The sequence below is a fragment of the Ovis aries genome, chromosome 7 (assembly GCF_016772045.2).
Source record: "Ovis aries strain OAR_USU_Benz2616 breed Rambouillet chromosome 7, ARS-UI_Ramb_v3.0, whole genome shotgun sequence".
Taxonomy (NCBI): Eukaryota; Metazoa; Chordata; class Mammalia; order Artiodactyla; family Bovidae; genus Ovis; species Ovis aries.
The window spans coordinates 43,653,807-43,669,704 of NC_056060.1; the positions used below are offsets into that span (position 1 = coordinate 43,653,807).

At 38.9% G+C, this 15,898-nt stretch overlaps 1 protein-coding gene and 1 non-coding gene across 6 annotated transcripts in view; both read right to left on the minus strand.

The window, feature by feature from the left end:
• ZNF609 (zinc finger protein 609) overlaps window positions 1-15,898 on the minus strand; it is a 197,311-nt gene that overhangs the window by 22,363 nt on the left and 159,050 nt on the right. The gene's annotated exons all lie outside the window — the stretch shown is intronic.
• LOC114115939 (small nucleolar RNA SNORA19) lies at window positions 9,749-9,877 on the minus strand. Its single transcript, XR_003590044.1, has one exon. It is a non-coding gene; the product is annotated as a small nucleolar RNA SNORA19 (small nucleolar RNA).

A 15,898-nucleotide genomic window follows, 5' to 3' on the forward strand; every position in this document is an offset into this window, starting at 1 on the left:
TCAACAAACCATATTTTAACACCAGAAACTAACACTACATTGTATGGGACTTCCCTGGTGGTCCTGTTGAGAATCAGCCTTCCAATGCAGGGGACGTGGGTTTGGTCCCTGGTCAGGGAACTGAGATCCCACACGCTGCAGGGCAACCAGTCTTCCATGCTGCAACTACTGAGCCTTCACGCCACAACTAGAGAGCCCATGTGCCGCACCTAGAGAGTCCGTGGCCCCCAACAAAAGACCTCACATGATGAAATGAAGATCCCATGTGCTGCGACTAAGACCCAGCACAGCCGGATACATGAGAGACTGATACAACATTGCAAATCAACTATACTTCATGTAAAAAACTTTCAAAACCAAAAAAGAATTGGTGTCAACATATGCCAGGGGATAGTGTCAGGCTTAGAGTGTAAAATATGTATAGTAATCCTTTATTTATTGGCAACACTTCTACATGTTTCTACCGTTACTATGCCTAGGGGGCACAGGAAAGTCATGTTGTTGGTGGGTGTATAAAGCTGGTTCAACCCCTGGTGGCAATCTGGCAATATCTTTCAAAAAACACATACTCTTTAACCCAACAAATCCACTTGAAGGTATTTATCCACAAATATCCTCAGTGTACAAAATGAACAAGGTACTTGCTGCAGCAGTGTTTACAATAGCAAAAGATGGGAAACTAAATGTGCTTCAATGAAGAAGCAATTAACTACACTTTTGAATATCCACATGATGGGATACTATGCGGCTATTAAAAAGAACAAAGCAACTATTCAACAAACTGATATGGAACAAAGTCTGAGATATACAGGCAAATGGAAAAAATAAAAAGCAAGATACAGAACAGTAATTACAGTATGCTGCTGCTGCTGCTGCTAAGTCGCTTCTGTCATGTCTGATTCTGTGTGACCCCATAGACGGCAGCCCACCAGGCTCCCCAGTCCCTGGGATTCTCCAGGCAAGAACACGGGAGTGGGTTGCCATTTCCTTCTCCAATGCATGAAAGTGAAAAGTGAAAGTGAAGTCGCTCAGTCGTGTCCGACTCTGGCGACCCCATGGACTGCAGCCTTCCAGGCTCCTCTGTCCATGCTACCCACTGTGTAAAACACAAACAAACATATAAATATCTGTTCATAAGTGCATGGAAGGTCTCTGAAAAGGATAAATAAACTAGTATTAGTGGTCTTCCCTACGGAGGGAAACTGGGTGGCTGGAATTCAGGGGAAAGAAACTTGTTTTTCATTGTATATTCATTTTACTGTTGAATTTTTGTACCATATACATGTGTTACCTATTCAAAAAAAGGTAAAAATGGTAATTAATTTTGGTAGGACTATTTCAAAAACGTTTTTCCCTTTAGGAAAGTGCACAGGCAATAATATACTTGAAAAGGACAAATAAGTGGCAGGATAACACCATCTCTGAAACTCTGTTAAACTTCCTGTAAATGGGAAATGTCTCTTTATTCAATTCAGAGTATCAAAGTGACTATGGAAGTTAAATATGACCACAAATTCTTTGATATTCTTCCCTTCAAAAAGGAGAAGTCTAACATGTAACCCAATGTTCACAACAGCACTATTTACAATAGCCAGGACATGGAAGCAACCTAGGTGTCCATCAGCAGAGGAATGGATAAAGAAGATGTGGTTCATATATACAATGGAATACTACTCGGCCATGAAAAAGAACAGATCTGCATCAGTTCTAGTGAGGCGGACGAACCTAAAGCCTGTTACACAGACTGAAGTCAGAAAGAGAAAAACATATATTGTATATTAATGCATACATATGGAATCTAGAGAAAATGTTATTCATGAACCTCCCTGCAGGGAGGGAATGGAGATGTAGATACAGGGAACGGACTTGTGGACACTCTGGAGAAAGAGTGGGATGATACACTACTGTGCGTAAAGCAGAGAGCTGGTGAGCAGTTGTGATGTAACACAGGGAGTCCAGATAGATGCTCTGTGATGCTCCAGTGGGGTGGCATGGGGGGAGAGGATGGAGGCTCTAGAGGAAGGTGACATATGTATAACTACGGCTTCTTTTCATTGTTGTATGGCAGAAACTATCCCAACACTGTAAAGCAATTTTCCTCCAATTAAAAAAATATATATCATGGGGGAAAAAAAGAGAGGTCTAATTCCCCTCACCTTGAGTGTGGGTTACATTTAGCTACCTGCTTGTAACAAAAAGAATGTGGTGGACGTAGCCTTCTCAGACTCAATGATGAAAGGCAATGTTTTTCTTCCTGGATTACTTCTCTTGAGGAAGTTCCCCACTGTGTCATAAGGACAGCCTACCCTATGGAGAGGTGCATGAGGCCAGAGACTAAGGCCTGCTGCTAACAGCTGTGTGAGTGAGACAACTTGGAAGTGATCCTCAAATAAGCTTTCAGATGATAGCAGTCCAGCTAACATTTTGACTGCAATTTCATGAGCAACCTTGAGACAGAACCAGCTACTTAAGCCATTCTTGAACTGCTGACCCAAACAAAGTTTTAAGTTTTAGATCCTTACATTTTGGGAATAATTTGTTATACAATGACAGAAAATCTATGATAGTATTTTATCCTAAGTCGACAAACAATTAATTTAACTTATTCCTTCATGGAGCAAATATTTACTTAGCCAGGCATTATGGGAAGTACCGAAGTTATATATTTATATTTAAAAAAAAAACAACTAAGAAGACACCAAGGTCCACTTCTGGGCTGGGAGAAAATATTAATTAAGAGCCTACACTGGACTAGTATGGAGAACAAAGATAAACAAGGACAGCTGTTTGCTCTCAAGGGACTGAAAAAGAGGTTGGGGAAAGAGGTCACATGAGATTGAATTTGCCAGTCACCTTGAGTTTTCAAATGGAAACAGAAATACTTATATGCTGCTTTTAAATCTTGTTTCAAACCCAATTTGCCAACAACTATAAAAGACAGAAGTGAAAGTGAAGTCGCTCAGTCGTGTCCGACTCTTACAACTTATATTCAAGTGATGGGTGACAGAGAACAAGTAAATATATGTTAGATAGTGTAAGCCCTATGGAGAAAAATGAAACAGGAGCACAAGAATAAAGAATGTGAGGGATGGGATGTTGCTGTTTTACAATGGGCAGTCAAGAGAAGCCTTACTGAGAAGGTGACATGCAAGCAGAGAAACCTGAAGAGTGAGCCATGAGGAAATTAGAAGGATGAACCTTTGAATGCAGGTACAAAGGCACTGCAGTGAGAATGTAGGTGGCATGTTTTCAGGAAGAGCAAAGTGGAACGAGACTAAAGTGGAGTAAGAAGAATGGGAAGAAATTGAGGTCAGAGATTAGGGCAAGCCAGAAGGTGTAGATGAGCGGTTTATAAACCTTTAATGTCAGGAACCCACAGCAAATTATTTTAGCCTTTGCAGGCCATACAGTCTCTATGGTAACTTCTCAATTCTTACAGCACAGTCACAAACAATACACAAATGAATGGGTTATGGCTGTGTTTCAATGAAATTACAAAAATTGGCAGTGGACTGAATTTGGCACTTGGACTCTAACTGCAGACCCTGATAGCAAAAGTTTAGCACTTTATAGGACAAATAACGGAGGCCAGAGGGAAACAGTATATATGCTCAGGCTTTGGCCTTAGTGTATTCCTTCACTGAAACAAAGCTGTAAATGAGAGCTAACTGAAACATTTCTATTGACATTAAGCACTCAAAGGTTCTTTGTTGAATAGATAAGCTGAAAGAACAGATTGGGACCCCAAATAACAATTACTTACCTGCTTCTATAAATAAATGTTTTCCAAAGTTAAATTAACTTTGGAAGAAAAGCCATTCATAAATTGAGGACTCAATATATGAAGTATATTTTAATATTTTTCTTCATGACTCAGGGACATTATTCTAGATATGATTATCTTGTGGTGTAGTAAAGGAATGTCCCTTTAAAGGTTACTGAAGTATTAAGGGTTCAGGACTCTCTTCATTGAGATCAGACTTCTCAGTTGAGTTTTGTGTTTTGCTTTTGGTGGATTAGCATTGGCAGGTGGACTTCCACCCACTGGACCACCAGGGAAGCCCAACATGTCTACCTTTTGCAGTAGTAGTGATTTCCATATTTCCAAGCTCTCTATCACATCCAACTTTCTTCTTATAATCTACTTTAGATGAGGACATCAAGGAGTTAACACTAATGTAACTCTGTTATCAGGCCCTATGGGTGCTCTTACCTGACTTCATGGCCATATACATTCTACATGCATTAATTCCATGATTCTGTTATATTTGCAATGCAAAGTCCATGGGGAAAAATTCTACTGATATTAGCCAAAGGAATGAGTTAGTCAGACAAAATCATTTTTGGTAACTTTCTACAACTAATTTGTCATGAGCTTTGAATGCAGTATGGGGTGTATGATTAATGTCCAATAAACAAAAAAATTTTTAACTGAAGACTTGTTTTTATTCTACTTTCAAGTATGTTATTTCTACTAATAGGTAATGAGGGTCTCAATACAGATGCCAAGAATGCTTACACATGTCTATAAAATGAAAAATACATCTTTAAGATTCTCTTAAGAGAAACTAAAAAGCATTGCTTAGGGCATGGATTCTCAAAGTATGGTTCAGGGATGTCTGACAGTCCCAAAGACAGTTTCAAGCGGTTTGCAGAGTCAAAACTATTTTCATAATAATACTAAGACAAATTTGGATTTTTATTTTCATTCTATACTGAGTGTACATAAAGAGTTTTCCAGAGGAGGCATGACATGATATTTTGACAGACTGGATACAGAAGTACATATGAGAATCCAGAGTGTCTCCTATTAAGCCAGACATTAAAAAGATTTGTAAAAATGTAAAATAATGCTACTCTTTTACTAAATTTTTGTTTTAGAAACTATGATTATTTTTCATAAATATGTTAACATGTAACAGGTTTATTGTTGTTATTTTTAAATAGATTAATAAATATATTTTTAACAGATTGTTTTGATTTCTACCATGGCAAATGTCAATAACGATAATATCAACAGATATTAAACAAAAGCTCTTAGAGTTCCTTAATAATTATCAAGGATGAAAAGGAGTCCTAAGTCTAAAAAGTTTAAGAACTGCTGACTTAAGGCATACACCTAAGCATTATTTTACTTCTGCCTTTTTATGGAGATGCTAGCTAATGAAGTTGCAGCTATCTTCATGCTGGGCGACAGAAACCTGGGGACCAGCCAGTTCTACCACTATTGTCGGTTTTGCCTTGTGGGGATCCACTTGCCCAGTTGGAATTCTCCTAAGTTATGAGAATTCAGGACCCTAAAGAGAGGCAACTGATGATCTCTAAAGAAAGCAAGAAATCTGGGGCAAAATGAAAAGGGATCGGCAGTAAAAAGAGGAAGCAGAGCTGGCTTTCTCTGGCATTGGATACAAGCCAGTCACCACGGCCTGTCTATTCTGCCTTTGAACTCTCTCTGAATAATATCTTCTTCCCCATCCCCAACCACAACCATCAGAATCCAAGTCCTCATTAACTTACCTCTAGATTATTCTAACAGACTGAATTATGCTCCTAACGTCAATCTTTAATTCTTTCTGTCAGTCCAGCCAGTAAACTGCTCTCAGATGAATATGCTTCAAACACTGCTTTCATGCAATGAGCCAGCAAATGGACTTTACTTATACTTCATCACTATGTCGAGTGCTAGCGGAGATTCAAAACTTAACTGAAAATTTTACTCTGGGGGGAGGGAAAATGAGTATAATCAAATCATTATTTTAAAAAATATGCTACATCTACTGTGGTATAGACAGATCAGAGAAGAATAGGTAGGATTTTCTAACTTTTAAGAGGATCTGGGGTGAGTTTTGGCACACATAAGGAAGAGTGAAATCATGTGATAATGAGCTGAGGCTACGTGTTGAACAGCAGGAAGAAGGAAGATCTGAAAAAGTCTAATATTTCATGCTAAAAAAATTCTTGTTAATTACTGATTAGTGTACTAATACATTAAAGTAAGTTATAGGGACTTCCCTGGTGGTCCAGTGGCTGAGACTCCGTGCTCCCATGCAGGTTCAATCCCTGGTCAAGGAACTGGGTCCCACGTGCCATAATTAAGAGCCTGCATACCACAACTGACAGATCCTACATATAAATTTTTTTTTTAAAGTCAGGGTCACTATCCTATCTTACAATCCAGCTGGAACAGATAAACACACAAAAAGATAACATGTTATCAGCCAGGAGCTGATAAAAAGACAGTAAAGTTTGGCTGAATGGCCAAATGAACTATACCTTATTATATCATGACATATTTAGTGCAAAAGGAGAGATAGGAAGAATGTGGTATTTGGATTTAAATGAACTGATATGGTGCTGTTGTAAAATCTGTTAACCATTTCTATGCCTTCCTCTAGATGGTGCTAAAACAACCAGATTGTCTCTTATAACTCAAGTTTCCTTTTACATTATAAAGGGTAAGAGGCAATTTATGACTCATTAACAACTTGATGGCTCCTCTACCAATTTTATTGCCTTTTGGCTTGCATACAGTGTCCAGGATAGTGGGACGTCCTGGACACTGCTAAGAAATTTAAGTCACAGACAACTCAAACCCCATAATGGTTTCTTATCCTACAAAGAACTATTTATTCAAAACACTGTACTATTTGTATGTGTTTGGGGCGGAGAAATGGGGTTGTATAATTTTCAGTCTCTGATTCCGGGAAGCATATAATTTAGAATGAAGGGACAGAACTCTTAATAAAACAGAGGACGTTATCACCAGCCTCTAGTAACGTTAAGAGATCACAGAAATAACAAGAGTAGGTAAAGAATATTCTAACCTCCCTAAGGATACAAGGGGTTCTTTAAAGATTAGTAATAATTTTTGAAAAAATTGGCTTGAAGTTATTGGCTTCAAGAAAAAATTGGCTTGAAGACTACAGGCATCTGATATACCCAGATATAAGCCCTATCTAGGAACAGCTATGGTGTGCCTTCTGTATAGACTTTCAGTGTCTCATGTAATATGGGGTATAATGATGGAGAGTGACTGAGCTCTAAGATTGCATGTTATAATTTTTTTTTTTTAATTTGAATAACTGAACTTCTAGCATGCAGAGAGCTGAGGATGGTGGGATCGTGGTGATGGCAGTGGTTAATCAGAGAGTAAGGTGAGAGAGCTAACACATAATATGTGAATAGAAACCAGTTTCCACTTCCTCCTTGAGAGGGGAGCATCTGTAGAAAACTATAGTGTTGATGTCTGGAGAGCACAGGTAACAAACTTTTAATCAGGCCTTCACTCTCAGTTATCACTGCCACAGCAGCTTATAAACCTTTAGGTCATATGTCCTTCTCATATAGTCCTCTTAACAGCTCCCGTTACATTCTTTCCCCTCCAATGCTAGTGATTAAACTGGCTGGGCACTCCCCCTCTCAACTGAAAAGAAGCTAAGCAATGGCTCACTGCTCCTAACTAATCCATTATAACAACAGGTACCTACTGCAGTTACCTGGTCTCCTAGTTAAAAATAACTAGGCTGAAGAAGAGCTGCTGTGGTCTGCTCAGCTGCCTCACCCAGAGTGACTCTTTCAAAAGGAGCTGAAAATGAACTGAGCTCTGTAACTTAGTCAAATGTGGTCTCTTTCAGCCCCATGGACTGCAGCACGCCAGGCCTTCCTGTCCATCACCAACTCCCGGAGTTTACTCAAACTCATGTCCATCAAGTTGGTGATACCATCCAACCATCTCATCCTCTGTCATCCCCTTCTCCTGCCTTCAATCTTTCCCAGCATCAGAGTCTTTTCCAATGAGTCAGTTCTTCACATTGGGTGGCCAAAATATTGGAGCTTCAGCTTCAGCATCAGTCCTTCCAATGGATATTCAGGACTGATTTCCTTCAGCATTGATTGGTTTGATCTCCTTGCTGTCCAAGGGACTCTGAGGAGTCTTCTCAGAGTTTCGAACCACAGTTCGAAAGCATCAATTTTTTGGTGCTCAGCTTTCTTTATCGTCCAACTCTCACATCCATACATGACTACTGGATAAACCAAAGCTTTGACTATACGGACTTTTGTCGATAAAGTAATGTCTCTGCTTTTTAATACACTGTCTAGGTTTGTCATGGCTTTTCTTCCAAGGAGCAAGCGTCTTTTAATTTCATGGCTGCAGTCACGATCCATAGTGATTTTGGAGCCCAAGGAAATAAAGTCTCTCATTGTTTCCATTGTTTCCCCATCTATCTGCCATGAAGTGACGGGACCAGATGCCATGACCTTAGTTTTTTATTAGTAGAATATCAATAATATCATTATCAGTAGCTATATCATTCGTAGAACTTTTAACACATGTTGTTTGGTGGGCTTATTTACACATGATTTATTTGAAGATACTTCAATTATAAAATTTCCTGAATATGAGCTCCCATATACAAATCAAATGTGGAAAAAAAAAACAACTCCACAAATTTTGGAACCAAAGCTGTCTTTTTGGCATTATATGGCAAAAATATGTCAAGGTACAAATTTCTTTTAATTCTGGCTCATTTGAAAGTAAGCAAAAAAAAAAAAAAAAAAGAAAAGAAAGTAAGCAGGACTAGCGTTAGGTGAAGTTGTTGATTTAGTGAAGGTTTACATTTCTAACATAACAAATCCATCAATCTTTGTGATTTCTTCCATTTATGCTAAGCCTTTTCATCTAGAAATTTGGATATTTACTTTTATATTATTTTAACTGAATGACTTTATAAAAGTAAAAAAACACATATCTAAGAATCTTGAATATATATGTGTATTTATATACACATAGAACTTATTTTTTCTATTTTGGAAATTATTTTATTTTAGAATTATTTTTAAAAAATCAATATATAATTGACAAGTAAAATTGTCAGACATTTAAAGTGTACAACGTGTCAATTCCAGATATGTAGACCTTTATGTAAACTTACGTTAGAGAGTGTAAGATAGGTCTGTGAGTCTATTTTTTTTTAACCCTCACAGAGGGTTTCCCCAATACCTATATTACTAAAAAACCCTTTCCATTTCCCTTAGTTTGTGTATAAGTTAGGGCTTGTTTCTGGACTGTCAAATTGGTTCTGCTGAATGTGTGTGTGTGTGTTAAGTCGCTCAGTTGTGGCCGATTCTTTGCGACCCCATGGACTGTGGACTACAGCTGGCCAGGCTCCTCTCTCCATGGAATTCTCCAGGCAAGGATACTGGACTGGGTTGCTCTTCCCTCCTCCAGGGGATCTTCCCGACCCAGGGATTGAGCCTGGGCCCCCTGCACTGCAGGTGGACTCTTTACCATCTGAGCCACCAGGGGAGCCCCACTGAGCCGCTGCACTTGCCTGTAAAAGATGAAAAATAACCTGTGCTCCCCTGTCCAAACCCCAATGATGCTGTATTAGAAGAGGTAAGATCTACATTTTTTCCTTTTACATAAACACTTAGTAGGTTCTCAGTAACTGCTGAACAGGATGAATAACCCCAATTCTGGTTCAATCCATCCAGGCAGGGTTTGGATAGGCATCAGATCTCACCGTTGACTGATGAGATGACAAGGGGAATAGGAACTCCTCAACTACTTACGTAAAAATTCCAGTTACTTTCTGATCACCAACCCCGTGTGGTTCACCAAATTTCCAGCAGCATGAGGGTATGCACACACAGGTTAGAGCTCAGGAAAGAAGTGTTGGAAAGCCTAAGTGACAACATCCTTATGACAATAATCAGTTTATGGTATTTGTTTTGTTTTGTTTTTTGCTGTTGTCTGAAGGTGACTGACAGCAATGGGTAAATTAAGTCATGCTGCTAATTTATCTCCAAAGGTTTATTTAACACATCAGAAATATTTTTTTCTCTTAACATGAAGAAAAGTCAATGAAGTGTGCACAAGTTTATGGTATTAAAATGTAGTGTAAAGACTTAGATTTTCTTTCTGAACAACAAATACAAGGAAAGGAGGGGGTGTCTTAAATTTCTGATGCTTCACTTCATGTTAAAATTCTACTTCTTCAAAATCACCTTAGGATTAAACACTGTAAAAACCTAACATGTTTTTATTACATTGGGTTCATATTTAAAAGCAAATATCTGAATTTTTCCAACCAACCAAAACTGCAGTCAGTTCAAATTCTTGCCTTTTACTTATGTCCTACTGTCAGACAAAATCTGTTTTAACTTTGGCAATAAGCATCCATCTTCCCCTTTCATCTATGAGATGAACCATCAGTAGTATCCTAGACCTTAACCATCATCACACACTGAATATGCCCACTGAATGAAGATTTAGACTACAATTTAATCTCCTACCTTTGACTGTGTGGATCACAATAAACTGTGGAAAATTCTGAGAGAGATGGGAATACAGACCACCTGACCTGCCTCTTGAGAAATCTGTATGCAGGTCAGGAAGCAACAGTTAGAACTGGCCATGGAACAAAAGACTGGTTCCAAATAGGAAAAGGAGTACGTCAAGGCTGTGTATTGTCACCCTGCTTATTTAACTTATATGCAGAGTACATCATGAGAAATGCTGGACTGGAAGAAACACAAGCTGGAATCAAGATTGCCGGGAGAAATATCAATAACCTCAGATATGCAGATGACACCACCCTTATGGCAGAAAGTAAAGAGGAGCTAAAAAGCCTCTTGATGAAAGTGAAAGAGGAGAGCGAAAAAGTTGGCCTAAAGCTCAACATTCAGAAAACGAAGATCATGGCATCTGGTCCCATCACTTCATGGGAAATAGATAGGGAAACAGTGGAAACAGTGTCAGACTTTATTTTTTTGGGCCCCAGAATCACTGCAGATGGTGACTGCAGCCATGAAATTAAAAGATGCTTACTCCTTGGAAGAAAAGTTATGACCAACCTAGATAGCATATTCAAAAGCAGAGACATTACTTTGCCGACTAAGGTCTGTCTAGTCAAGGCTATGGTTTTTCCTGTGGTCATGTATGGATGTGAGAGTTGGACTGTGAAGAAGGCTGAAGGCCGAAGAATTGATGCTTTTGAACTGTGGTGTTGGAGAAGACTCTTGAGAGTCCCTTGGACTGTAAGGAGATCCAACAGGTCCATTCTAAAGGAGATCAACCCTGGGATTTCTTTGGAAGGAATGATGCTAAAGCTGAAACTCCAGTACTTTGGCCACCTCATGAAAAGAGTTGACTCATTGGAAAAGACTCTGATGCTGGGAGGGATTGGGGGCAGGAGGAGAAGGGGACAACAGAGGATGAGATGGCTGGATGGCATCACGGACTCGATGGACGCGAGTCTGAGTGAACTCAGGGAGATGGTGATGAATAGGGAGGCCTGGCGCGCTGCGATTCATGGGGTCGCAAAGAGTCGGACACGACTGAGCGACTGAACTGAACTTTGTTGAGGAGGTGTCCCAAATCCTAAATGATACAAAAGGATGCTTAGTCCCACACACAATGGGTTAAACGCTTTGTTGCTTTCTCTGATTTTTTTTTTTAAATTTTTGGTCGGGGAGGTGGCATGTACATTATTTCTATGAAGGCTTGATGGCTTTCAAGATAATAGTTTCTACTTACTGTGTTTAAGAGCCTTCCATGTATTATCTTATATTTAATCCTCTCAACAACCCCAAAAGTATTATCATTCCCATTGTACAGATGAAGAAATGGAAGCTTAGAGCAATTTGTTTCAATGTAACACAGCTAAACAAGATGCAAAGCCAGGATCTGAATCGAAATCAGTCTGGCTCTAAACTAGAGCCTGTATTTTTAACCATGCTGTCTCACAAGATGAGGATATACTTTTTTGGTTCTCAGCAGCTCACATTTCCAGGTGTAAGACACTAAATAGTTCATGCACTGTACTTGGGAATAAAATTGTGGACTAGAGTGAAAGCTATCAACACTTACAGGTTTATTTTTGGCTGAGAAGCAGCTCATTGATTTTATGTTTGACCTCTCTCTACCAGAAAAGAAATAGAAGCAGCAATAAAAACTGCATATTGGTGGCAAAGAGAAAAATATATGGAGTAGAAGAGGCAAGAAGCAAAAAGAAAATGTCAAAGTAAGCAAAAGGCACCAAGAGGATAGAAATAGAAAAAAGAACAGGAGCTAGAAACTCAAAAGTCCAAAGCTGCAAGGTTATCATGAAACACATATAGTCAATTCCTCAGTATCTGCAGGGGGTTGGTTCTAGAATACCTCCCACCCCTTGCCCAGTACTAAAATCTGAGAATGCTCAAGTCCCTAACATAAAACAGCACAATATTTGCATATAACCAATGTATATCCTTTCATATATATTAAATCATCACTAGAGTACTTATAATAATACAATGTAAAAGCGATATAAACAGTTGTAAATAAAATGCTAGCAGTTCCCAGTGAGGGGCAAATTCAAGTTTTGCTTTTCAGAATTTTTTTTTCCCCTGAAGATTTTTGTTTCATGCTTGGCTGAATCTGTGGATTCAGAACCTTTGCATAGGGAGGGCCATGCAAAGGGACCCTTTGCAAAGGGAAGTGTGCTCCCTTTGTCTCTAAGTATTTTACTGATGACACGAGAAATGAAGCTCAGCTATTAAAGAGCTGCCAATTCTCATGTCTTGGGCTTCCCAGGTAGTGCTAGTGGTGAAGAACCTGCCTGCCAATGCAAGAGACACAGGAGACATGGGTTTGATGCAATTGCAAACATCCGTTGGATTATAGAAAAAGCAAGGGAATTAAAACATCTACTTTTGCTTCACTGACTACACTAAAGCCTTTGACTATGTGGATCACAACAAACTGTGGAAAATTCTTAAAGAGATGGGAATACCAGACCACCTTAGCTGTCTCCTGAGAGACCTGTATGTAGGTCAAGAAGCAACAGTTAGAACTAGACATGGAACAACGGACTGGTTCAAAATTGGGAAAGGAATATGTTACGGCTGTATATTGTCACCCTGTTTATTTAACTTACTTGCACAGTACATCATGTGAAACGCTAGGCTGGATGAATCACAAGCTGGAATCAAGACTACTGGGAGAAATTTGAACAACAAGAGATACGCAGATGATACCACTCCAATGGCAGAAAGTGAAGAGGAACTAAACAGCCTCTTGATGAAAGTGAAAAAGGAGAGTGAAAAAGCTGGCTTAAAACTCAACATTCAAAGAAGTAAGATCATGGCATCTGGTCCCATCACTTCATGGCAAATAGATGGGGAAAAAGTGGAAACAGTGACCAATTCTCTTTTCTTGGGCTCCAAAATCACTGCAGACGGTGACTGCAGCCATGAAGTTAAAAGACGGTTGCTGCCTGGAAGTAAAGCTATGACAAACCTAGACAGCATATTGAAAAGCAGAGACATTACTTTGCTGTCAAAGGTCCGTATAGTCAAAGCTATGTTTTTTTCCAATAGTCATGTATAGATGTGAGAGTTGGACCATAAAGAAGGCTGAGCACCAAAGAATTTATGCTTTCCAACTGCGGTGCTGGAGAAGATGCCTGAGAATCTCTTGGACTTCAAGGAGATCAAACCAGTCTACCCTAAAGGAAATCAACCCTGAATACTCACTGGAAGGACTGATGCTAAAGCTGAAGCTCCAATAGTCTGGCCACAGAGAAGACTCCTTAGAAGAGACCCTGATGCTAGGAAAGATTGAGGGCAAGAGGAGAAGAGGAAGAAAGAGGATGAGATGGTTGGATGGCATCAGTAACTCAATGGACATGAGTTTGAGCAAATTTGGGGAGACAGTGAAGGACATGGAAACCTGGCGTGCTGCAATCCATGGGGGTCACAAAAAGTTGGACATGTCTTAGCAACTGAACAACAAATGAACAACAACTTACCTAAATCAATCATGATACATCCTTAACATGGAACAATGTGCAGCTATTTAAAATGTTACAGCAGACCATTTAATGTTACAGGAAAATGTTCATGGTATTTTCCTCTATAAACAAAAAAGACTACAAATGTAGAGAGATGGGCACCAATTTGTTAAAAAAAGTATATGAATAACATAACAATTATAATAGTGGCTTTATCTCTGGGTGATTTATGACTTTCTTCTTTGCAATTTAGGATTTATCCTTTTTCTTTGATTTCCAAATTGCCAACAATAAAAAGCTGTTACTTTGTGATGGGAACCATCATCACTATTATTTTCAAAACATTTTCATCAACTGAAACAGAAACGCTGTAACTTATATTCCCTCTGCCCCCTAGCTCCTAGTAACTCTATTCTCTCCTTTTGGTTTTTATAAACTTGCCTATTCTAGATACCTCATCTAAGTGAAATTATACATTTATTTTTTTCTGTCTGGCTCTTTTCACTTGGCAAAATATTTTCAAGGCTTACACACACTGTAACATGTATCAGAATTTCATTCCTTTCTATTGCTATTCCACTGTAAGTATATACCACATTTTGTTTATGCATTCATCTGCTGATAGACACTGGACTGTTTTCATCTTTTGGCTATTGTGAATAATGCTGCTATGAATATTCCTGTGTACAAGTTTTGTTTAAATACCTGTTTTCAATTCTTTTGGATGCATACCTACCTAAGAACAGAATTCCTACATCGTTTGTTAATTCTATGTTTACCTTTGTGAGAGACCACCAAACTGTTTTCCACAATGGTGGCGACACTGTATGTTCTCACCTGCGGTCCACAAAGGTTCCAACTTCTCCACACCTTCTCCAACACTTATTTTCCATTTTAAACATACAGTCATCCTAGTGGGGTATGAAGTGGTACATCGCTGTGGCTTTTATTTGCATTTCTCTTATTAATTACCCTGAGTGTCTTTTCAAGTCAAGTCCTTTGCTCAGTTTTAGCTGTTGCCTTTGTTGTTCGTTTGCTTTTTGGCCATGCCACGCAGCATGCAGGATCTTCCCTGACCAGAGACTGAAGCCGTGGCCCCTGCACCGGGAGCACGGAGTCTTCACCACTGGACTGCCAGGGAAGCTCTCTCACTTAGTTCTGAAGTGGGTTGTTCCGTTCTTTTGGTTGTTGCTGCTGTTGAAATGCAGGAGTTTTTATATATTCTGGATATTAATTATCAGGTATATTATTTGCAAATATTTTCCCCATTTTGTGAGTTGTCTTTTTCATTATCTTGATAGTGTCTTTTGATGAGCAAAATGTTGTAATTTCATGAAATCCAATTTATCTATTTTTTCTTTTTTTGCCCTGTGCTTCTGGTGTCATATCCAAGGAACAAAGCATCACTTTTAAAATCATTTTTAAAAGTGTAACTTTAAAAAACATCAGGGGGAAAAAGTAGTTTCTAATAGTGGGGTAGAAAATGTAGGAGGAAGTATAGTTAATTTTCTCTCATTCTGAATACAAAGCACAGCATAACACAGCTTAAAACAAAGACTGTTTTAAGTATCCAGATTCCTCCTTTTACTAGAACATGACCGGGGAGAGGAGCTCTTGGTCCAAAGGTGCGTATAGACGCTTCTCTACTTCATGAATCAACTATACCTCAATACATGAAAACAGTTCAAATCAACATTAAAATGTTTGGGGGAATATAGTGAAAATCACCATAAGAATTACTTCTTGGGACTTCCCTGGTGGCCCAGTGGCTAGGACTCTGTGCTCCCAAGGCAGGGGGCCCCAGGTTCGTTCTCTGGTCGGGGAACTAGATCCCACATGCTGCAACTAAGATCTGGTGCAGCCAAATAAATAATTATTTAAAAAAAAAAAAAAAAGAATTACTTCTTGTACAAAAAAGATTATATTGGATCAAGTGCTCGTCAATTTGTCTCACCAACTACAGATGGCATGTCAGATTTTTGTTCACTGTCCACTTTGGACTTAAAAACTAGTAAGTATACTTGGCAACAGCCCTTTGGTATCAAATGATTTTATACATTTTATGCAATTTACAATTGATCCCCAAGACTCACATCTCAAGAGAAGCTCTGATAAAAAGATTT